General features: G+C 41.5%; 1 protein-coding gene across 1 annotated transcript in view; it reads left to right on the forward strand.

The window, feature by feature from the left end:
• The window catches only part of LOC137248677 (uncharacterized), a 278,289-nt gene that overhangs the window by 58,301 nt on the left and 196,715 nt on the right, over positions 1-23,273 (forward strand). The window lies entirely within an intron of this gene.

Raw genomic sequence — 23,273 nt, forward strand, 5'->3', positions numbered from 1 at the left:
TTCAGAATTTTCATTTCAAGTTCAGAAAATTACAATTCAAGTTCAGAAAATTACAATTCAAGTTCAGCATTTCCAATTTAAATTCTGAAATTTACAATTCAAGTTCAGAAAGAATTCCAACATTCTTTAAATCAAATTTCCTAAAAATAAAAATCTTAGTTAAAACTGCATACATTTTGCGTCCAAAAACCTATTTATACAAGTTGGTCAATATTTACAACAAAACATATAAGCTAACGAAAATTAATGAAAGCTTTTTAGGTCTGCCCCTTGCAGCTCATCTATATTCCAGTGCCAAAATTTGTTTATCACTCTTTTTTTTTTTCATTTGGACATGTGCTTTTTCTTTAGTACAAAAGTATGAACTTCAGTACTTTACTTTTTATGCGTAGCAAAACACTATAGCGGAGAATATGGGTTTGATGGTGAATGAGAACAAAACAAAGTACCTGCTGTTGTTCTTGTTGCTGTGGCAGTGCTTCGCTCATCCAATAGGTGCGACCACTCACAAATTGTCATCAACATCCTCTAAGGGGAGTGCAAGAAAAGTTGCAGTTTCAACAGGGGTGGACCAGAGTGAGAGGCGTGGAGATGCGTTGGTTCCACATTGCAGTTAATGCGAGGGTGGGTGTCATGTGGGGACACATTGCAAGAAGGTCATACATTAGTTAAAAGTCTAGAACAGTGGTCGAATCCTAATACGCGTCCAAAAATATCGGAAGATGTGTTGAAAGACGCGCATTGACCTCGAAAACAATAATGGTGGAAAAGAAAATTTGTATCACTGTCCGAAGATATTTGCACTTGAAGTTAGCAATTTTCATGTGGTTCTTGTAATGTTGTTGTGCACTGAAACAAAATTTGCGTACAAAGGGATTTTGCACGGATTTCATTTAATCCTACCCTTTCGGATTATTAATACTGATGTCAAGACGCGTCGTTTGACACCTCTCCCAACATTTTTGGACATGTATTAGCAGTCGACCACTATTCTAGACTATTATATACCGGGGTTTATTCTGGTTAGGTAAGAGTTTAACTTGTTACAGTATCGAGATCAAAAGTAGAGAAAGAAGTAGAAGACTAAAGAGAACAAGAGAAAGATGGTGAGTAAGGGTAAAAGCAAGAATAAGGGTAAAAGCAAGAATAAGGGTAACGAGACGGACCCGTGCGCATCTTGCAAATATAAAAGTCTCATATCAAATATCAACAGAAATCAGCTGTGCTATCAATCAAACATCTATAAACTTACACACGCTTGCGCTGCCATCTGACGAATGTTAACAACTGCTGGTAATGCGGTGTTAGTTCTAATTAAATATTCACAATAGTGCCATAGTACAAATAAATTTCTTTGTGTGCTTACAATCGTTTATTTTTAACAAATTATTTTAATAAAATATAGCTAAACAAAAGCACTACGACCAAAATTGCCCAAAGCTCGCTAATAGCCCGAATCTCCATCTTTACAACCAAAACTTTATTTATATATTTTGATTCCAAATAAAAGCGAAAAAGGGACCCGTACATAAAAACGGCAATTAGAAATAATATATTAATAGAGTTGTGATTCTACCGGGTATTTACCATTTTTATGGGTAAATACTAGGAAAATACCCGGAATATTCCTTTTTTGTATCTTTTTTTGGGTATTTAAAAATCATTTCAATCGAGGCTGCTTGGAATTACAATTCAGCAATTAAATTTATACGTCATTTAAAATTTAAAAAATTTCGTTTTGATTTTAAACAAACAACCCAGCAAACGCTCGGAGTCAACAATTAGTCTGAAAGGAGTCCAAACTTTGGATCGTTTGAATTAATTATTTATTTGGAATAAATTGTAGCAGAAAAATTTTATGAGTTTATTCCGGAGCTGCCTAGTTTACTGATTTTAATATTTTTCGTTTGTTCATAATTTCATCAAATTGGAGTCATAAAAGGCTCTAAGGTATATAAGTTAACTTATTTCACATTTAAGTTTCAAAAAAATATATTTTCGGGAGCTTAGCTCCTTTATTCATTCAACTTCAACTTAAGACTAACTTTACAAAATTTGTTATTACTTAATTCTAACTTGCTCTGCTACTCAGCTCTGCCACTGCCTCTGCTGTTGCTTTACTCACTTGACGATTTCCATCTCTTGTTGCAGATGGCCTTTTGCTGACGGTGCGCTTCTCATCAATTGTTGCATTCACATTTGCTTATTTCCGAGTACTCGCTTGACGATTTCCATCGCTTGTTGCAGATGGCTTTTTGCTGATGCGGTGCGCTTCTCATCAATTGTTGCATTCCCAATTGCTTATTTTCAAAGAGTCATATTTCAGTACGTGACTTTACTTTATTTACTTTTCGTGGAATGTGGTGTCTTCTTGTATTTGTAAGCTTTGAATAAATATCTTTTGAATGTGTGTCGTGCTAACAGCTCCCCCCCCCCCCCCCCCCCTGAGATTCAAACGTCCGCGTTTGAAGTGCTGCTTTTTTGGAATATTTGATTAAGTCCGTCCATTGCGGCTTCAGTTAGTTCAATATACCGTTTTTCGCCGGCCCTTTTTTTGACAGCATTTATTTTGTGAGGAATACGATAATGATTATCAGAATTATTGAAAATAGGCTGATGCTAACGGTATGCTTTAATCGACTAGCTGATTCTGCGTAATCTATCTCTTTTGTATTGTTTAGGTTTAGTTGCTTTAGCATTTGCAGGGAGAGTATTTCTTCGCTTTTGGTTGATGCCGAAACTGGCTGGAGTATAGCAGGAAGGGGTTTGCTTGAAAATATCTCCGCATTAGAAAAAATTTTCCCTTTAATTTTTATTGAAGCGTTATTAAAATGAATTAGGAAAGTACCGTCAAGTGGTATAAGATCTTCGTTTAGCTCTATGTTTCCTTTAAAGTCATTCAGAAATAGGATGTCCGGTGATATTTGTTCGACTTCCGGGATATGCTGGCTGTTGGTCACGGTGCAGTTTGGCAGGCGGCTTTTTAAAAGATTGCTTATGCAGTATTCTTTGCTTAAATCTACTAACCTATTTTTTGGACATATTCGTAAGGAGTTATATGCTCTGCAATCATTTTTAATTCCAAATGTATTATTTTGGCAACTGAGAATTGAGTTAAACTTTATTCTATTAATTTTTCCATTCTTTTTTACTGCTTTTATTTCTATTTACAAATTTGGTCTTCTACCGTGGGTAGACTCATAATATAGATTATCAATTTTCCATTAGTTGCTATTTTTATTTCTGCGAATTCTAGAGCTTCGTCCAAATTACTTACTTACTTACTTAATTGGCGCTTAATCGTCTAAACGGTTATGACCGTCCAACAAGGCGCGCCAGTCGCTCCTTCGCTCCGCCAACCGGCGCCAATTGGTCACACCAAGGGAGTTTAAATCGTTTTCCACCTGGTCCTTCCAATGGAGTGGGGGCCGCCCTCTACCTCTGCTTCCATAGGCGGGTTCCGATAGAAACACTTTCTTGGCCGGAGCATCATCTTTCATTCGCATAACATGGCCTAGCCAGCGCAGCCGCTGCGTTTTAATTCGCTGGACTATGTTGATGTCTGCGTATAGCTCGTACAGCTCATCATTAAATCTTCTTCGGTACTCGCCATCGTCCAAATTAACGAAAGGAATATTATCTCTGTCGAAAATTGTTTTTGCAATATTTATTTCTTCATTTGACAATATGTATGAATTAATTATGTTGGCTTTTGCCCAATGTATTGCGTACACAATATTTACAATTTCTTCTTTCAGAATTTCCAATTTGTATTTTAATTTTAAAAATAATTCCATCTCTTCTTTTTTACCTTTTTGAACCTCTTTTAATATGTGGTTTGTAATATTTGTAATTTCATTAATTTTTTCGATTGTGAGCTTATTGATAACGACCTGGTTGTTGTTATTCTCAAGGGCATTGTTCACATTATTTAAAACTATTTCGTGATCTTCATGGTCCGGACTGCCGGCAATCCATTTCCAGGCGCTACCCAAGAAATTCAGTGATCTTTTAAATTTTTTCTGTGTTTTTAAGTTACTTATGTGTATTTTTATTTGAGATATTAGGTGGGATAGAAAGGGGTAATTTGGGTTTTTGGCTAGGATTTCCGCTTTTGACTCAATATGATCGATGATTTCGGCATATTTTTCGATGTAAATTTCATGTATTATCCTGAACGTTCCGGTCTGTAGCTTTGCCAGTCCTTTTTCTATAGTGATTGGTTGTGAGTTTGAGTAATCTAGTATTTGGACCTCGGCGAGGCATAATTTTATCAGAAGTAGTCTGTAATGAAATGTTTTTGGTCGTTAGCTTCGTATCCTGCTTTTATGTTTTATTTGTCCTTTCTCTGTTATGACTGTACTATTCCTATTTTCCCTAACTACTTCCTTTCTATATAACTTACTTAACTTAGTTCCTAATCTTCTATTTTTTTACATAAATTACCTGTCCTGGCAGGTAAGATTTCACAATCTGTTTTTTCCTGTTGTGATATTCGATGTCTTTACTTTGCTTTTGCGCCAGCTTATGTAGGTTTTCACGTCTTGTCTTTTCTATGTCATCGGGTGTAAATGTAACGTGTCTCCCGAAAAACAAGTCGACTGGCCTTTTTCCTGTCACCGAATGGATTGAGTGGTTATATTCTGACACTGCCCTTTCCAACAATTCCTCGAAATTTCTATGACCACCATTTTTCCGCTTAAATTGGAGTGGAATCTTTCGACCTGGCCGTTGGCTTGGCTATTATACGGTGGAGTAGTGTAAACTTCTATTCCGAGCTCGTCTTTCAACATGAATTGGATTGACGTGGAATTCAGTGACGGTTCATTGTCAATTACTATTATTTTAGGGACTCCGAAAAAAAATAATAAATCCCTAAGAGGTCTCCTAACGTCCTCTATAGCCCTGCCGTTCAACATTTTTGTTACTGCAAATTTAGTGAACTTATCTAGAGCAGTCATGACCCTTTTTCCTTCGGTAAGGAATATATTTATGTGAATGGTTTGTCCTGGGAAGGTTGGTAATGGGGTTACGGCTAATTGGGGTTGGTTAGGGTGCCTTTCGTATTTATTCTCCTTACAGACTGTGCAATTGGCTATCGCACGCTTAATTTTGTTCGTCATTCCAGGGAAATAGCTTTCCTCGAGAATTTGTGTTTTGTTTTCCGTCGCGTTTCTATGGGCTCGTAAGTGTTCCTTTAGGATAACTTCTTCTTGTTCGTGTTCGTTCACGATATCTCGGACCAACTTTTGCGTGTACCTACACTTAATGCTGCTGAAATGATGTGGGTAAATACTCTGGATCATTCCCATTGTTCTTTCGTCCGTATGAATTCCGTTAACTACTGATGGGTTCAAGTATCTTTTGAAGTATCCTATAATATTTTGCTCGTTAAATTGTGGTTCCTCGATTATATGGCGGTGAATAGTTGAAAAAACAATTTTGAATTGGTAGGAGGCTGTGTCCGCCTGTTTGAAAAAGATTTGGCTTTTAAAGACATTTATAGGCACCTCTGCACAGGGTATCAAGTTATGATTCGAGCTTTCATCGCTATGAATGGTCGGTGTAAGTGTATTGATTTGGTTTGGTATTCTAGAGAGTGCGTCGGCCACTACGTTCGATTTTCTTGGTCTGTAAGCTATTTCGTGGTTATACTCTTCTAATATTGCCTTCCAACGTTTCATTTTGCTATTTCCGTTTTTATGACTAAGGGCGTACGTTAGAGGTTGGTGATCAGTGATTATTTTAACTTTATTTGACCCGTAAAGGTAACTCCTCAGCGTACTTAATGCCCAAATTATGGGCAACATTTCTTTTTCGTTGGTTGCATAATTTTCTTCGGTCTTGTTAAGTGTCCTAGAGATATATGTTATCGGCCGATTGTCTTGTGAGAGGACTGCCCCGATGGCAAAATCGGATGCGTCTGTTGTGGGCTCAAAATCCCTCTTAAATTTGGGTGAGACAGTGTAATATCTCTTGAAACCAAAGCGGTTTTTATCCTGTTGAATGCTTCGATGGCATCTTCCTTGAGTTCTATATCCATTTTCTTAGATTGTCTTTTTGAGACATTGCCGGCTCCTCCTCGAAGGAGTGCGGTCAAGGGCTTAGCTATCCTTGAATAGTCTTTTATGAACCTTCTGTATTATCCTGACATTCCCAGGAAAGACCTTAATTCCTTCAAATTGCGGGGAATTGGGAATCGTGATACGGCCTCTACTTTTTTAGGGTTGGTTCTTATTCCTTCAGACCCAACAACGTATCCTAGGAATTCGACTTCTCCTTTTGCGAATTCGCATTTATCCAATTGTACTTTCAAATTAGCCTTCTCTAGAGTTTTAAATACTACTTCGTGACAGTAAATAGTTTGTTGTTTCCCAGGTTCGCTAAGACCTCGTTTATCTCCGGTATGGGGTACTTATCGGGAATAGTGACCGAATTAAGTTTTCGATAATCGATCACCATTCGGTACTTCTTCTCACCGGAGGCATCCGTCTCCTTGTCAACAATCCAGACGGGCGAGTTGTAAGGTGATTTTGATCTTCTAATGATACCATTATCAAGAAGTTCTTCTACCTGTCGTTCAATTTCTTCCTTTAGGGCCATGGGATAAGGATAAGGTCTGGAATACACCGGTTTGTCGGTAGTAGTCCTAATTTCGCCCTTAACTAGAGTGGTGAACGTTAATTTTTCATCGGGGTCGGAAAATAAATTTGGGCACCCCATGATTATATTGTTTATGTTTCGTTGTTGTTCTACAGAGAGATGTGGTATTTCCAATTTTACATTATTAACCTGCTGGGATATTCGCTGTTGTAGTGGGATAACGATCCCCGGAAAGATAGTCATTGTGCTTCCCTCAGTGTCTATGACAGCTTTTAGTTTCCTCAACGTGTCGTTGCCTATAATACCATGAAAGGAATTCAGGGGTGGCAGAATAAAGAATTTGATTTTTTCTACGTTTGGTCCGAAGATATCTATAAATGCATGGTGGGTAATCTCTATAGTACTCGCGACTGATTCCACCTTAAATGGTTTATTGGGTATTGGGTTTCTTATTCTAGTGGATTGAATATAGTTTTTATTGGAACCCGTATCGATCAGAAAATCCAATTAGTCCCCGCGCCTTGATATAAATTTGTTGTAAGGGAGCGAGGACGGAGTTAGTCTAAAAAATTAATCAAGTCGGGATTGTCGTGATTTTGTTCGCTGGTAGTCAAGTTAATTTGTCCTTCGGGAGCTCCGTCCGGTTGTTGCGTTGCCCCGTAATAGTCGTCATAAGAATTGTTGCAATAAATCTGATTTGGATCCGGAGTCGTGAGGTAAGTATTTCCGTCAGATGCCCCAGCGTTCGCGTGGAAGTTGCGTTGCATTTTGTTAGGATGGCGCGTATGTTGCGATGAGAGTGGGCGCTTCGGCGGTTGAGTAGTTTGATTAGGACTGGGTCTATTTTGATAATTAACTTGGCTAGAATGTAGAGGAGGGTCCACGTCCATTGGGACTGGTGGCTTTTGGGGTAGATTGGAAGAACTTTAATTCGGAAGGTTTCTTGGTGGGAGATTTGGTACTGTTAAACAACCCTCACCGGCGGAAAGGTGTTCCAGCCAAATTTCGGTGCAGTTGGGAAGGCCCGTACAAAGTTGTGAAGAAGATCAGTGATACCATCTACCGCATATAAACCACTGGGAAACCACGGAGTAGAAGAGTGGTACATCTGGAGATGCTAGCGGCGTTTAGATCGGGAGATTTGTCTGATCGTCCCGATCAGACTTAGGTGGAGGGCAGTGTTACGAATATTAGCAAAACTAAGGAGTGCTACCATCGCTAAGCCGATGCTAAGCAGTGACGTGAATTCACATCCATAGATCAATCATTATGTATCTACATAAACGAAACAATAATTGCGTCTACACATATGTACCATGTACGTATACGAGCAGCGGAGAGTCAATGTACAAACACATGCATATATCTGAGATACTCCTATAAGTATGCAATGAGAAAAACTATAAAATTGTGCAATTGTAGTTACAGCTGAGAAGTTTGAGAGCTGCTGGACTAGTAGATTCTGGAAGCGCCTAGAAGATGTATAAAGTTGTGCAATTGTAGTTACAGCTGAGAAGTTTGAGAGCTGTTGGACTAGGAGATTCTGGAAGCGCCTAGAAGATGCGAAGGTTGAAATCAAAGAGTATAAAAGGCAACAATTGTAGAGGCGCTGGAATTCAGTTTGATTTGAGCTGTCAAGCAGTTTTGATTAAGACGATATCTAGCGAGCAATAGCAGTATTATTTTGAAAGTCAGTTTCATTTAAGCTATCAGTTTGGTTATTAAGCCAGCTAGTTGCACAGTTTGAGTGTTATTGTGAAGTACTTTAATAAAGGCCATTTTTCCATTATTCAATATTGGAGTTATTTATTCAACAGTTTAGTGATTCGAACTTAGCAGAAGGCCAAATAAGAGGATTTGAAGTAAATTCGTTACAATATATATAGCATTTTTGAAGCTGATATTTTTCGGGCCCATATTGAACTCCAGAACTGTAAGAGAATGTTTATAGGGTACACATATTCACACAAACCTCCCCCCCTCAAACATGTTGACGGCGCTCATAATTTAAGAATCCGAAACGAGTTCAAAATAAGTGGGCAATGAAGGAATCAGAAAAGCGTCGAAACGCGTAGGAGGGTAAAAGAAAATTTAATTTTTGCCTTTTATTTAACGGCCTAAAAGCTCGTAACTTAGCATGCAATAATTATCATGTATCAACTATTTATGTTCGTCACAGCGAGTTTGGAAAAAATTTTGAAACTTTGTTACGACAATTTTTCATTTTAATACAAAATGAATTACATTTGTACATTACTGTTACCCTTGCTATTCTTTTTTTGTATAAGCTTCGACGTTTTTCTGGTCATGGACGCTTCTCGACATTTTTAATGTGACCGCAAAGCTGCCACGCTCTGTCTAGGTGTGTCCAACTATATATGACCCCAATGAGCGCTGACGATGCCTAGGCTATATAGGTGTCAGATAACCAGAGTTTATTAGAGTTAAAAATTACGCCGGAGAGTTGCGGTAGAGTATAATATGAGCTGTTTAAACGCCTTTTCAGACTTAGGTATGTCGGACTCTTATTTAGGCTCAAATGATATACGTTAATAGGCTCATATAGGACGACCATTGCAAGACGGAAATACATTGGTTTCGGCCTCCCAAATGAGCACATACCGACTGTAAACGCTCCAATTTAGATATTTTTCCGAATCTTTTTTGACTTAAAGTGTTTACTGGATAAACTTAAATTTCTGCAACGGCATGCATTATTGCATAAATAATTTTGAAAAACCCTGGATTATAGATTAAAACTAATTCAACCGATAGCGTAATGGAAACTACCCACCAATATAGGACAAATTGGGTACATTTTGGATTGACTTAGTGTGTTTGTTTCCCATATTTTCCAAAAGATCATTTTTACCCTTCTTTTGGGTAAATATTTGGGTATTTACCCATTTTTACCATATATAACAAATTTACCGGTTATTTACCATTTGAGTATTTACCCCTTTCCCATCTCCAATAGTGAGAGATAGACTTGGATAGGAGCAAGGACTGTAAGAGTTAGCGGAAAAGTGGGAAGATTTACGGAATAATGTATGGGATATGGACATTTAATAAGTCAAATAAGGTCCACTAGAAAACGCAGAGGGGTCAGGAAATAAGAGAGGAAGAAGGTCAGACAGAGGAGAGGCAGGTGGATAAACGTTTCCAGGGATAGAGCTGTTTAAAATTGAATTTTGATAAGCCAACGATTTTTTTTGCAATCAGTTAAATCTATAAGCTCTGATTTGTTGAAGAATTGTTACTGTAAAACCTCTGCCCATATATATTTTTTACACCAACCACCTTCGGTTCAATGAGCCTACTTCAACGCTTGTTTTATATAGATAAATGTTGGGTCTTGGGACCGTATACCATCAATCCCTCCCAGATACTCATCCGCAACTTCATGATATTGTCCCAGATCGTCAGTTATCTCATTGATGTCAGCAGTATCTTTCCATATTCCTTAGTTGTGTACAATGTGATACTCTGAAGATTCAGCCATTCAGTTCCATTTCCTTTCGGGGGAAAAATAAAGCGTCCCACAAAAGGAAATACAGATTACCAGCCGTGTGATCAAACCCGACAGACATTGTTCTATCCACCTGCCTTTCCTCTGCATTTTCTAGTTTACCTTGTTCGGCTCATTCAATTTCCCATTCATTCTTCCGTACACCTTCCCACTTTTCCTCTTACTCATCCCGCTTTTGCTCCTATCCAAGTCTATCTCTCACCATTTCCATTTATCTTATCTTTATTCTTAATCTTCCTGTTAACCTCTTTTTACTACTTTGTCCCCAACCATTACTCTTATTCTTACTTTTACTCTCACTCTTCATCTTTCTCTTGATCTTTTTACTTTTTCGACTTCCCTCCAACTTCCCCTATTTTTTCTTCCCATTTAATATGCTTTCTCTTCTCTTTTCTTTCATGTTCTCGTTTCCAATGTGAAGATATATCGAGTTTCACTCTTTTCCGCACATTACATTCATAAGGTAATAAAGAAGTAATAAAATAGTTCCAAAAATGTTCGCTTCCTACTACTTTAAAATTCATGACCGGATTATCAGGCCCGTCAAATTTTCGTTGTGGTATTACTGAAGGGTTTTTTTTTTTTAATTTTTTTCTCTCGTCTTCCACGACCATTCGTGGTACCCCTTGTTTGATTATTCTGTGCTTAGATGTTACGTTCTTGAATTTCACCGATGCCTATCGACCAGGCAGCCTCTTGGCTACTGGCGATACTGGCATTTCTTCGCATCCCATAGCACTTTTTCACACGATGGCTGTTCTACTTTTATGATGACTTTCACATCTCGCTACCAATACTCTAACCCTGCATTGTTGCTGTAGCGATAAGGACACTCTTCGAAGGTTTTGGGGAGGGTTAGCAATGTTGATAGTCCTTTGCCGGATATATATCCGGTACGTTCCGGTCACAAGCACCACTAAGGTACTAGCCCGACTATCTCGGGAACTATTTAGTATGACATATGGAACGTTCTAGGCCTTACCTCCCTCCCACCCCGTAGGTCCATGCATAACTTGGGGTCGCCAGAGTGTCGGTGCTGAAGAAGCATGATTCGCCGCGGGTAGGTGAGGTTGACAATTGGGTTGAAGAAGCTATAAATTTCACTGGCAACGCCTGAAGGGTTTGCACTACACAACCCCTTGAATCAGTTTGGTATTTTAGTCGCCTCTTACGACAGGCATACCTGCCGCGGTATATTCTAAGCCTCCTAACCCGCGGGAGGTCCTAACCCTTTGTGTTACACTGTTAAAGACCTATTAAATGGTTGTTGTTGTAGCGATAAGGACCCTCCCCGAAGACCTTGGGGAGTGTTATGGTTGTTGATGGTCCTTTGGATGCAAATCCGGTACGTCCGGTACCAAGCCCGACCATGTCGGGAACGATTTATTATGACCACATGTGACCTTCTTGGCCATGCCGTCCTCCCACTCCCTACATCCATGAGGAATTCGGGGTCGCCAGAGCCTCGGCTGTTAATGAAACAGGATTCGCCATGGATAGGTGAGGTTGACAATTGAGTTTGGAGAAGCTATATATTGCGGTAGCAACCTGAAAGGGTTGCGCTACACAACCCCTTGGCATACCTACCGCGGATATGACAACGGTTTACCTGCCAAGATCGCAGAGATAGTTGAATACATGAATAGTAATGCCGCAATTCAAGAAACAAAGCTAACTGCCAGATCGGACCTCCGAACTTGCGATGGCCACAGCATTCATTGGCAAGATCGCACAAGGAGTAATGGTGGTGGCCTTGCCTTTATCACTCATCAATCCGTGCAATATGGTCTATTTCAACCTTACATCAGCCACAGGGATAATACCTTAGACAATCAAGGCATAACCATCCGGTCAGGCGATTTTGACCTAGAAATAATAAACATCTATATTCCGCCTGCCACCTGCTGTGGCTATTGTCCTGATATCAGTACGCCACTCTGTGGCGAAACCCGCCGTATTCTTGGCGATTTCAACGCTCACCACGATCTCTGGCATTCCAGCTTGCCAGTCGACAGCAGAGGCAGGCAGCTAGCGGAGCAAATAGACAGTACGACTTTCTGCACGATAAACGGCGATGCCCCCACCAGAATTGCATGTAATTGCCACAGCTCGCCTGACATCAAGACACCCAAGGTCATCGCTTCAGCTTCTGCACGCTTCATTCCGGCCAGTAGAATAGTTGAAATCATACCGAAGCGACAAATTTAGCTAGAGAACGTGACCTGGCGAGACATCTCAATCCTAGACACCACCATATTAGGAGTCTTAACTTGGATATCATGCGGCTGATAAATGAACACAAACGTACCAAATGGAAGGAGCATGTAAGGAACTGCAACCTCTCTGTGGGTGTTGGTAATTGCGGTCAACCGTCAAATCCTTATCTAATCCAACTAAACACAACGATAAAGTATCTACAGTCTTCGGCGACAAAACTTTATCTGATTCGAAGAAATGCGCGAGCAGCTTTTGCCGACAATGTTTAATGCATTTTTCTGTAGACAAAGCCAGATGTCGTGCTAACCGACGAGCTCCACAAGGCCAAGCCCTCCAAGTCAATAGGCCCTGACGGAATAGCCATGCCAATGCTAAAACACCTTGGCGATGAGGGAATAAAATACCTAACACACGTATTCAACATGTCGCTGGAATCCTCTGTCATTCCCGAACAATGGAAAATGGCAAGCATAATTCCGCTTCTAAAGCCTGGCTAACCAGGTAACGAAGGCGAGCCATATTGACCGATATCACTTCTTTCGCCAGTAGCAAAGACATTGGAAACCTTTAGGCTCCCTCATTTCACGGGAAATCTTCGCCTTGCTACACACCAACATGGCTTCCGTAAAATGCACAGCACCACCACCGCGCTCAATGCCATTAACACTCAGATTAATTACGGATTAAATCAGCAAAAACCTCACCATAGGACGGTGCTCGTGGAACTTGACTTGCCAAAAGCTTTTGACACAGTCAACCACGGCACGCTACTCCAAGACAATTGTTTCTAAAATAAATAGCTATCTCCCCGATCTTTCCGGTTTCTTCACCTCGCGCACCTTGACATTATCAGCAATAAAATCTAAGGCCACCCTGTTTACGACGTGGAAGGAACAGATGTCACAATACCGACTGTCAGTCACCCAAAGATCTTAGGGGTAACGTTCGATAATACTCTAACCTTCAAGGCTCATGCCAACGAAATTGTTTCTAAAGTACAAAGTCGCAACAAATCCTCAAGTCGCTGGCCGGAAGCACATGAGGAAAAGATAAAGAAACGTTGCTAACCACATACAAAGCAATTGGCCGGCCACTCATGAGCTACGCGTCACCAGTCTGATCGCCTGGTCTTAAAAATACACACTGGAAAAGGCTACAGACCTGTCAAAATATTGCACCCAGAACTGCCACTGGATGTCTCCTTATGACTCCCAAACACCATCTTCATAGTGAGGCCAAAGAGCTCAATATTAAAGAGCACTGCTGAACAAGCAGTTCTTGCTTAATTGTCACAAACCAGGACATCCGAGTAAATAACTGCTTGATTTTCATTCCTTCGTGAATCGTGAACGTGTGAGGTTGGGATGGGCAGAGCGTCCTTGGGCCTGTCATAAGTATAGCTTCTGTCCTCCCAACATGAAGTGACAAAATTTTTTTTTTTTTAATATATATTGCTGATTAATAAAAACCGAATTATTGTGGACTTTGTGACTGGCGTGGTGCCAATAATAAAAAAAAACTGAATTTTACTTTTTTATGAGAAATAACGGAGTTTGAGTGTGTTGAATAGAGCTACTGTAAATAACAGAGCTTTTGTGTATAACAGATGAGAACTGGCGCGATGGTAACAAAACAACCAAAAAAATCAACTTCTTTATGAGAAATAACGGAGTTTAAATATCATTGAATAACGGAGCGACTGTGAATAACGATACATACCGGAATATAACGGAATAGTGAAGAACGTGGCGACAAGCTATGTACATATAATAATTGTTACGGTCTGCTGCTACGGTCTACGGCTACGATCCACTTGGGAGCGTGTTCACGCGAACACACCTAGTGATGTGGCGAAAGTTTCGATAAAAAGTATCGAAAAACAAGGAAAAAGACAGACGGGCGATCGCTAAAAAAAAAAAACCACGAGTTCCGGAGGAAGAAAAAAGATCTTTCCCTTTTTCGAGCTGAGTTGGTTAAACGTGGTGTTTTTGTGCTCTTAAATTTTCCAATTAAGGGCTAAGCGTACTTTAAATTGAATTGTTTTTAAGCCGATAAGCATTGTACATATGAAAACAATCCTATACTACTTTTCGAACATAAAACTGAATTAATTTTCTGCAAGCAACATTTGATATTATTAAAATCGCAATCGTGACGCGTCTGGAAGAAATGCAGCGATAGTCAGCTCCGCAGCTACAAAGGAAACGAGTTAAAGGCACCATGGAATCAAAAGACTTATCAAAGGCAGTGTAAATAATCCTCCACTAATAACCAACATTTGTTCATCGTACACCAAATCTTACCTGCATTTCAAAGTGGTCAATTTACCTACATTTGCCATTTGCCATTCCGACTGCTTTACTACTAGCCGCAATTTCACTTTTTCGTTATGGCAACATACAACGGCCACCTATTATTGTGACGTGGTCTGCGCTGACTGCATAGTACCCCAAAACCACCACAAACTCCATACGTAGTAGCATATGATAAAGCGCCAACCACCACCAACGGCGCCCACTATTATCACGAGCATCACCATCGGTAGTACCTTCCCTAACCCTTTTATTAGCGCCAACCACGAGCGCAACAACCACCAGACGTACCGCCACCACCAGTTGCAACGCACACAACGGGGCCGCGAACATAGGTCCGAGGCCACTAATGTTAACACCTACAACAGGCGGTACCACCGACACCAATACTAGCCGCGTCTTTACCAGCTGCGTCCATACCGGCGATAATAATACTAGCGCATCTTTATTAGCTGCGTCCATACCGGCGATAACAATACTACCACATCTTTATCAGCTACGACCATACGGGCTACAATAAACCAGCTACAATGACAACCACAGGACAGCGAACATAGGCCTGCGGCCAGGCTAATTGCGACAACGAATATCAGCGGGTAAAGCCGTGAGTTCGTTCCATTACTGAATCAAATATACGTATTGTAGCCTCAACCTTGTCTTTTGAAATTTTTTTGGACTTTGCCACATTATATAATGTTAATATACAAACATATTCAAATTTAAGGCTATCACCCTAGTATAGAATTAAAACGAATATGAATACGAATGCAATATGCATAATGAGCGAAGAAAATGAAAAGTTAAGAAAGCAATTCTTGTTATACGCTCGAAATTGTTGCATACTGGAAAATTAACAAAAAAAAAACAAAGCATATCTTAATGGTCATAGGTAGGCAATTTGTACTGCCTGTGGAACCAAAAAAAAGTGTTTCAGGTATTAAAATTTGCTTTGCGTTACGGTAAAATTTTACTATTACTTTTTTAATTAATTCAATTGTTGCGGATATGATTTTGGAATGAGCAAAAAGTATTGATATTGTTTCGGTAAGGAATAAAGTTTTATTGGTAATTCAAGTTCAATTGTATTATCAGTTAAAACGCCTTAAATTTATATTAAGGGACGCAAATAACGAGTAATGCGGATTAGCTTACATTATCAACAAAAACAAAAAAAAATTTGTATACATTTTTTTGACTGAGTTGAACTAAACCCAAAACAATACCAGCACTGACTGATAAATGCAAAACAGTTTACGTTTCACCTGAACAAGTAAAACGATTTCATTAATTTTACTATAAGTTTAAAAAGTTCACGTTTTACCTGAACCTGTAAAACGATTTCGTGAATTTTACCATAAATTTAAAAGCTCACGTTCTACCTGAACAGGTAAATGACTCCGGTAATTTTTCTATGAATTTAAAAGCTTACGTATTACTTGAACATGTGAAAAAATTTTTTTGAGGAGTATGATTTACCCCAAATTTAGTCTTAGTTGCGTTTATAACAAATGTCTTAGTACATAGTACATATTAGTGTCATTATACTATGTGTTATACCAAATTGATGTTTTGTTAAACTCAAAGTAAGTCTAATACAACAACATATTAATTTTGTAAGGGGGCCCCAATTATCGGAAGTTGTATCCAAACTGTACAGCCCTAAGATAGGTTTGTAAATGAAAAAAGAAAAGGGCATTTAAGCAAATGTCTACCAAAAAAAAAAAAAAAAATTATTATATATGTAATATATTAGATTATAAAAACAAACCAATTATTATTACATTCAATGAACCGTCACAAAACGCAGCTCACAATAATTTTTCTAAAAACTTACAAAAAAAAATAGAGTTCCTCTCCAATTAGGCACGCATTTTTGATTGCTACTTTTTTTTTAAATAAAAATATTTATAAGCATAAATATATATATAAAAAAAAAACCCTTGCAGTAAGATCAAAAGGAGTTTATAGAAAGAAATGCTATATTAGTAATAATGAAACTTGAATAAATTTGTTAACAATATGGGAATGCTGGCGTCGCCATTTATTTAGAAGGCACGTAGGGTTACCAGGTAAGGGGCCACCGAAATTTAGGTGCGTCGGTGGCCATGGTTTTTTTTGAGGGTGGGACATAGCACCGCGCGGCGCCCCTATGTATATTCGGCCCGTTTATTTTCCTTTTTGTTTTCTTTTATTTTCAGCGGTTATTTTGATTTCAGAGTTGTAACCGGCTGTGTCCGGTTAGGTAAATTTTCTTGCGTCAGTCTTTTTTTTGAATTTGAATTTTTAAATGTTGGAATGTTAACGGTTTGTCCGTTGGGTCCGGTTCGACCGGATGTCGTTTTAATTTGAATTATAAGCGTTTTGAGTCGGTCTCTGCGCTTCTGTCAGTTTGTTTTGAATTTGACAGCTGCTCGTTTTGATAGGCATGATAGGAACTTTTTTCTGTATATGGCGCAGGAACAGTAAGGTTGGCAAGGACCCGCCCCAGCCGACTGTGCACCACAACATCATGCCGACCGCCTTCCTTACTGCTTCCATTGAAAATGCGCATCCATAACAGATGGCGCCCAACGTGGCGCCTGAGGCGCTGTTCGCGAGGGTCATTCCGGGTCAACTTGGGTAGTTGACCATTCCATCAGTCCGAGGTGGGCAGCCGCAGGAGCAGCCACCTGCGTTGCGGTGGGATGGTTGACGGATCAAGTTGTCCGGAGTGGTCATGGGGGGCAGTAGCGGAGGGTTCCACGTGACTTAACGTCAGTTATCCGGACTTTGTATTCACCCGGTGAGGCAGTGCTGCACGCACCTTATTTTTTTTGTAAGTGGGGTTTTTATGTTGCCGGAATGTTGTCCGTTAGTCGGCCTAGGAATAATTTTGTCCGCTAAATTGGGATTTTTATTTTTTGGTAGTATTTTAAATTTTGTAACCTTTCCTTGCCGAATTTGTGATGTCCAGTGTGAGTGCGTGTGTGTATGTGGTGAAAGAACCCCAGCTCATCCCACGTCCCAGGTGGTAAAGTAGAATACCACCTGGACTGTGACGGGTTGAGCTGGGATTCAGATTGGCACTCCTTCCTGTCCCACCAGGCTGGGGAGCGGTTTCGAAACCGCTTCACCCATTGCGGTGGAGGTAGGAGGGGTGTCCAGAGAGAATGGACGGGAGGCCCCAACACCCCCAACCAGTCCCAGGGGCAAGCCCCTGGAAACTGCCCCTGCGTTGCGGCTGGGCGTGTTGAGACCTACCCGTGTGTGTCTGGAACCGACCCTGGTGGCCCCAACCAGTCTCGGAGGGGGGCCTTAAGACCCCCTCGCACTGCGGTTGGCAGCACTAGGGCCAAGTATGAATGTATTTGTGTTTATTTTTTTTCCTGTGGCCTACTGCCTTTTGGGAATGGGATGTTAGCATTCCCATGGGTTACTTAAGACATATTTATCTAATCATTTTTTTTTTTGCAGCTTTTGACCTCTTCTATCCGATACGACTATCGATCAGAGGTTTCAGCAATTATTTTCGCTCAATTTTTTAATATATAATTTTTTTTTATCCCTAAGCGCCTTACGTGGCAAAAGTTTTTTTTTGCTTGACAAAATTGTTTTCCCTTGAACATGTCGCGAGACCAGTCATTCGGGCAACCGGACCGGAACACTCCGTTCGGGAGTGCGGGGAATCTCCAGAGAAACCAGCAACGGGGTAATAAAAATAGAGGGGCCTTTTCTCAGGCCAGGCGTCCCTTGGTGGTGCACACCCCAGTAGGGGGACGATACGGAGATCCCGCGTTAATAAACATCGGCTCGGACCTGAATGACCCTCGCGAGAAACTGGACCGACCGGGAAGTACCAGTCACGTGAACACGCACGATATCTCGGGGCTAATGACCAATGTGTCGACCTATGCACCCGAAGGAGCTGGTGCTTTACCACCAAATCAGGAGATGGGAAATTTTGGGGACGCTACAAGTGATCGGGCGAATACCCTAGGAATGCAGGACGAAGCCACTCGTGGCGGCTCGTGGGTGGACGTGCTACACCAACTGTTCCAGGCTTCGCATGAGGAAATGCGGAGAGAGATGGGCTCAATTAGAGCCAATATGGCCCAGCTCAACGCCGCTCTCGAATCCGCGCAGCAATCAAATCAGCAAAACAGGAACGCAAGTAGGATGGACCGTAACCCATTTCCAACGGTAGTACCGCCAATATACCCTGCTCCGAGCAACATAGTAGTGAAGCCGCAGGAGTGGAAAATCTCGTTCGACGGCACTGGGAGCGTGGCCGATTTCCTTTTTAAACTGAACACCTTGTATGAGCACAATGCACACAATGCACGGACGAACAAATAATGGCTAGTTTCCACCTGTTTCTTTCCGGGCGGGCCGAAGAATGGTACTGGCTTTTCACGAAACAAAACCCAAACGCGACTTATGCCTTTTTGTGCTACTCATTGAAAAGAGAGTATGGCACTTTGAAAACTGACCACGAGATCATGATGGAGATCTCCATGCGGAAGCAGAAAGCAAGTGAGTGCTATGACGTGTTTCACACGGACATAATCTCCTTGAACGCGCGCTTAAGAGAGCCAATGTCGGAGCTTCTACTGATTGACATAATAAAAAGAAACGTCAGCAGTAGCCTTAAGCTGATGCTCTTCAACGCAGATGTAAGGACCCTTCATGATCTACGCGATGTAGCACGCAGAGGCGAACAAGTGCTGAAAGAAAGCAAGCTGTTGGGAGCCACTTACCCAGGACGGCAGATAAACGAAGCACGCGCGACAACCCCAGACATGAGGAGGGAAAGCGAGGACGGATCCACAAATAGAGGCGCTGGAATATCGATGCAACAGAAGACCGGACTATTCGGGAATCCAATGCTGGAGTTGCCAGGCAATGGGCCACTCCTATATATATTGTGAGGAACCCATTAAAAATCCTTTTTGTTTTAAATGTGGGTATAAGGGTGTATTTACTCCTAAATGCCCTAGGGACCATCGCACGCAGGGAAACCAGTACCCGAGCGAGAAGGCGGGGGAACCTCGTTCGGCTTCATAGCTCCCACATCAGTCAGTGCTCGAGGCGTCGTCCCGTGCGCTGAACCAGAGGGTGAATCTCTGCATGGAGGTGATACGCTTCCGAGGTGCAGTAGTACCCTGGCAGAAGAGCCCTCAAACGTGATAATGACTTACCCTGACAGTACGGACAATTCGAATAGTTCCGAATCCGAGAGTCAAACGTCCTCATCCGCGATGGGCGAGCGTATCAAGATTCTGCGACGCCAGCATAGGGATGTCGCGTGCCAAACGCATTTTTCACCAAACCCTGAAGAAAGGGAACATAGGTACGAACAAATAAGACATTCCATTTTTAAACAATACCCCGTGTCGGACAATATTTTGAAGTGTAGGAAGAGATACCACAGAAGAGTACAGGAGCGTAGACTGCTGCAAGCCACCACTTTAACGCTTACAGAGGATGAAAGGCCTCTAGTAAAGGCTAAAATTAGAGATAGCTTTCTTGTAGGGCTGTTGGACTCGGGAGCCAACGTCTCCATCTTAGGGAAAAATGGATTAGAATTCCTAGAGGATAACGGCTTCGAATATCAGCCCTTACACGCGTTCGTATATACCGCGGGCGGCAACAAGCAAAAAATTTTAGACTCAGTATCCCTACCAGTCACCTTCAAAAATATCACAAAGGTTATTCGTTTTTACCTTGTTCCCTCATTGCTCCAAGAAGCGTACTTCGGGGTAGATTTTTGGAGAGCATTTGCGTTAGCTCCCGAAATATTCCCAAGCGTAGAGTGCATAGAGATTAGACCTGAAAAGGAAGAAGAACTTAACCTCCATGAATTGTCACCAGCCCGGAAATTAGAATTACAAAAGGTCATCGAGACTTTTCCTTCGTACGAGAAGTTAGGCCTAGGGCAAACTAAGTTAGTGGAGCATCACATTGACACCGGTGATGCCGTTCCCATAAAAAGCAAACATTTCCCTCTTTCGCCACCGAGGCAAGCCGAAGCTTTTAGCAAACTAGACAGGTTACTCGAATTAGGAGTTATAGAAGAATCGAACTCCCCGTGGTGTAGTCCTGTAGTACTGGTCCGGAAACCAGGTAAAGTTAGGCTGTGCATAGATTCCAGGAAGGTCAACGCGGTGACTAAGAAAGACTCGTACCCCCTGCCTCATATCAACGGCTTATTGAGCAGACTGAAAGATACGCATTTTATAAGTGGCATTGATCTGAAGGACGCGTTCTTCCAGATCAAATTGACAGAGTCCTCTAAGGAAAAAACAGCATTCGCAGTTCCGGGGAGGCCTCTGTACCACTTCAAAGTAATGCCATTTGGTCTGTGCAATGGACCGCAAACTATGAGTAGGCTGATGGACAAGGCAATCCCTTCGCGTCTGCGAGAGAACGTCTTTGTCTACCTGGACGATCTGATGGTATGTAGCACTAATTTTGAGGATCACCTAAGCTAGCGGAAGTGGCCCAATGTTTGAGAGACGCAGGGCTGACAATAAACGTGGAAAAAAGAAAATTTTGTCAGAAGGAAATACGCTACTTAGGGTACTTGATAGGCAGCGGGTGTCTGAAAGTGGATCCGGGAAAAATAGAAGCAATGCAAAACTTTCCGATCCCTAAATCCCCTCGGCAAGTGCGTAGGTTTGTGGGCATGGCGAATTGGTACAGGGCGTTTATTACCAATTTTGCTGACTTGGCAGGTCCCTTGACCGACTGTCTCCGTAAGTCAGCAGGCCCGTTCAAGCTTACCTCTGAAGCTATAGAGGCCTTCGAAAAGCTAAAAGTAGCTTTGAGTTCCGCCCCTGTTTTGGCCCAACCAGACTTTTCAAGGGAATTCGTGATACAATGCGACGCTTCCAAAATAGGTGTTGGCGGAGTGTTGTTCCAGGTCGATGACGAGGGCGCTGAGCATCCGATCGCGTTTGTGTCGAAAAAACTGAATAATGCTCAACGCAATTACACGGTAACCGAGCTGGAATGTCTCGCCGCCATAATCAGCGTGAAGCGTTTCCGACCCTATGTGGAGGGATTACCGTTTCGTATTATCACGGACCACTCCAGTCTCAAGTGGTTAATGACACAAAAGGACTTCAGCGGGAGGTTGGCGAGGTGGTCGCTCTTACTACAAAGATACGACTTCAAAATGGAACATCGTAAGGGCACCCTGAATGTAGTACCAGATGCGCTGTCGCGGTTTGATGCCGATGAGTTGTCTTTCACTACCACACCCGGGGAAATAGACTTAGTCTCTATTAATTAGCAGCAACGAATATTTAGACTTAATTCGGACCGTCACCGAAAATGAGGAATCGCTTCCGGATTTGCGAGTGGTGGACGGAGTAATTTTCAAACGAGTTAAATTTCGTAAGGGAGTGGAAAGGGAAGAAGACTCGCTGTGGCGATTACGGTTGCCGAAAGGGCTGACTGAGGAAGCAGTGAGATTAGCACACGACGCTAACCGGAGTTACCATGGCGGGTGGCAGAAAACCTTAGAACGTGTTAGGCAGAAGTACTTCTGGCCGCAGCAGGCTAAGGACGTCAGGGACTACGTCCAGCGTTGTGACACCTGCAAAGCTGTAAAACCCACTAATCAGCAATCGAGACCGCATATAGAGAATACCTTTGCATCCGAGAGGCCATTTCAGCGATTATATTGCGATTTCCTAGGGCCGTATCCGAGATCTAAGCCGCGAAATCAATTTCTTTTCATAGTACTAGACCATTTTTCAAAATACGTTTGGCTAAAGCACATGCAGAGAGCCACCACTGTAAACGTTATAAATTACTTCGCTTCAGAAATTTTTCCGGCTGTAGGGGTCCCTGAGTTTATTCACAGTGACAATGGTAAACAGTTTATCTCGAAGGAAATGAACCAATTTTTTGCAAATTACGGGGTGACGCACGTGAGGACGGGGTTATATTCTCCCCAAGCAAACGCATCCGAGCGCGTTAATAGAGAGATTGTTTCGAAGATTAGGATTTTCCTGAAAGATAAACCTGACCATACCGATTGGGATAAGCATATACCCGAGATTTTATCAGTTTTGAGAAGTGATTTTCATACGGCGATTCAGTGTTCTCCATACTTTATATGGCCAAAATATGGTCCAACATGCCTCAACGTACAACATTTTAGAGAAACTCGGCAGCCTTCGGGAAGACCAGGTTACGGTAGTAAGCAGAGCTGACAAGTTGACTAATATCCGTGAGCAGATTCGTAGAAATTTAGATCAGGCCAAACATAGGGGAGTAACCACCTATAACAAGCGCTCCAGGCAAGTCAACTATAAGGAAGATCAGGAAGTTTTTCGGAAAAAATTTGCCTTAGGTAACTTCAAACAGGGCATTAACGCCAAATTCCTACCAAAATACCTAAAGTGTCGTGTGCTTCGAAAAATAGGCAATGCACTGTACGATCTCGAAGACCTAAACAGGAAATTGATAGGTCGCTTTCACGCTTCGGACATTCGTCCGCAATGAACCAGAAAACGTTTCCTTGCCAAATTACAATTTGATTTTTTTATATACCTACCAATTGGACTCTTTTGTCTGGGCGTTTTGGCGGTCGGGGGCATCTCGCCCAGTATTCTCCCCGAGCA

Source organism: Eurosta solidaginis, chromosome 4, assembly GCF_040869045.1.
Source record: "Eurosta solidaginis isolate ZX-2024a chromosome 4, ASM4086904v1, whole genome shotgun sequence".
Classification (NCBI taxonomy): Eukaryota; Metazoa; Arthropoda; class Insecta; order Diptera; family Tephritidae; genus Eurosta; species Eurosta solidaginis.